Source organism: Triticum urartu, chromosome 4 (assembly GCF_003073215.2).
Source record: "Triticum urartu cultivar G1812 chromosome 4, Tu2.1, whole genome shotgun sequence".
Lineage (NCBI taxonomy): Eukaryota > Viridiplantae > Streptophyta > Magnoliopsida > Poales > Poaceae > Triticum > Triticum urartu.
Genome location: NC_053025.1, coordinates 179,998,630 through 180,001,594, shown reverse-complemented (window position 1 = coordinate 180,001,594; position 2,965 = coordinate 179,998,630).

The window sequence follows — 2,965 nt, the reverse complement described above, 5'->3', positions numbered from 1 at the left end:
GAAGCGGCCGTACAATGCCCGATGATGGGTGGGTTTTGACCTGATTCGGCTTCGACATCGTCATCCATGCCATCGATGTCTTCAGAAGCGTAGTCTAGCATGTTAGTTAAATCCTTAACACTGGCTATTAAGTGGGTGGTGGGTGAGATGTAAAGTTCCCTAGTCTTAGCGCCCATTCGAGCTGGGAATAGTTCGGAGGTGACACCTCCGTGATGGCGATGGATTGCATTAAGTTCAGCACCTCGTTTAAGAGCAAGAGTTGGATGGATGTCTAAGGATCTACGAAACTAGGTTCGGCGATAACCGATATATCGTGCTCCAAGGACGTAGACCTCGAGAGTTCAAAGTTGGTGCCCGGCGGCGAATCCGGCTTCCCAATGACGGAGAGAGTCCCGTTTGATTCTGGGTCCGTCGACGGCGTAGTCGCCTCTGGGTCTCCGGTGAGAAGCTCCATTATGGGAGAGAGTCCGGCGGGGTTCACACTCCCATTTTCGGACTAAGTGGTCCGGCCCGATTCTAAGGCCGAGGCGAACACGAGCGTCAACCTCTGGATGGGGTATGACAGTAGATCCGAAGGGCCTCCCTCATGCAGATGGGGAGCGGCGGCCAAGGCTGTGAACCCCTCAAATATCATGTCTCCTCGGATATCGGCAATGTAGTTCAAGCTTCCAAACCTGGTCTGGTGATCAGGGGTGTAGCTGTTGACCTGCTCAAGGTGATTGGTCGAGTTGGCACATAGCACGAAGCCACCAAAAACAAAGAGTTGGACAGGGAGAAAGGCCTCCCTAGACACAGCATTGTTGTTGATTACAAGGCCAGCCATCGATCCTTTTGTCAATAACACAATGGAATTCTCAATGAAAGCACCAATATCGGTGTCAAAACCGGTAGATCTTGGGTAGGGGGTCCCAAGTTGTGTATCTAAGGATCGATGGTAACAAGGGGCACAAGGGACACAATGTTTTACCCAGGTTTGGGCCCTCTTAAAGGAGGTAAAACCCTATGTCCTGCTTGATTATATTCGATGTGTATAAGGGTTAAAGAGCTGATCTACCTCTAGATCGTAATGGCTAAACCCTAGTTGTCCAGCCTATGATTATTTTGATAGCCTCTACAGACTAAACCCCACGGTTTATATATACACCGGAGGAGCCTAGGGTTGTACAAAGTCGATTTACAATGGAAGGAAATAATACATCCAGACACCAGACTTGCCGTCCATGCATATAGGAGTCCTATCCAGACACAGGGGATAGTCTTCTGCTTTATCTTCACGACCCATCAACCCGACCCATATCAAACAGACCGAACACCCGAGGACTCCCTAATCTAGAACTCCCTCACTAATGCCTACGAGTTTTTTCACATATTGTTCTTGCTAAGTTACTATTGCTATTGTTACAACCGCTACAAAACTTCTACTGCTGTTACAGTTACTATTGCTACTATTACTACTACTATAAACCTATCATACTATTGTGCTACTGATTACTTTGCTGCAGATATTAAATCTCCAGGTGTGGTTGAATTAACAACTCAACTACTAATACTTGCAATTATCTTTGGCCCCCCTTGTGTCGAATCAATAAATTTGGGTTGAATACTCTACCCTCAAACACTCTTGGGATCCTTTATACTTGTGGGTTATCACCACGGTATCGTATCACCACCACTTTTATTAGCTTTACCTATTTTAGTTTGATCCTTAGTTATTTTGTGATTTAGTTGAATAAAAGTTTAGTATGATCTATTTTTGATTGCTAGTTTCGTGATCTATCTATCTATGTAATCAAGTTGAGAGTTATACAATAAAGGGTAGTTTGAGTTTGATCTTCTTTACTTTTATGTTTCAATCCTAGCAATGAAAATAATGAAAAGATTTTATGCTACTCTTATGGAAAGTAATGACATTACATAAGGAAAAGTATAAGTGGTAAAATTTCTTGAAAGTTGAAAAACATAGCATTGGTCAATGATACAATTCATACAAGAAAAAATAAGGGAAGAGAAGACTCACATGCAAATACACTATCTTGGACATCTCTTATGATTATGAGCCCCCATTAAGTATTTTATGCCAAATTGTTGATGTTGGACAAGGAAAACAACGTAATGAATTATGTTTGCTTATATTCACATAGAACTTATATTGTCATAGATCCTCCAACATGTGGTGCATCCAAAAACCTTAAACCCAGTTTCATGTCATGAGAGTCCACTATACCTACCTATGGATTAAATAAGATCTTTCAAGTAAGTTGTTATCGGTGCATAAAGCAATAAAAATTGCTCTTAAATATGTATGATATTATAGTGTAAGGGAAAATAAGAGTTGTACGAACTTGTGATGGTAAGTAAATAAAAGCAACAGACTGCATAATAAAGGTTGCTACCAGAAGGGGCAATATAACGTGATGTTCGTTCGCACTAAGAGATTTTCCATCCAAAAATAAAAAGAGCATGACAACCTCTGCTTCCCTCTATGGATGGCCTATCTTTTACTTTTATGTATTTACCTTTTATGCAAGAGTCAATAATGTTCTCCTCCACTCTTTTTTATTTTTCTTTGTAAGCATCATGTGGTGGGGAAAGATCTAGGCACATATACCCAGTTGGATATGAGTGATCATGAGTTATTATTGTTGACATCGCCATTGAGGTGAATAAGTTGGGAGGCGAAATTATAAGTCCCTATATTTCTATGTGTCCGGCTGAAAAAAATTCTCCACATATATGTTGTGAGTGTTAGCAATCATAGAAGCCTAAATGATGGTTGAGTATGTGGACTTGCAAAAAAGCTCTGACATGAGAGCCTTCCTAAAAATATTATGAGTTGCAATTGCATTGTTGACTGAGAACATAGTTTGTTAGTTTTCAAGAAAGTATATGCCTTATACTTTGTTGTTGTGATGAATTGTTACTTGTTCATGAGAAATTTTATGATAATAAATATTGTTGTTATAAT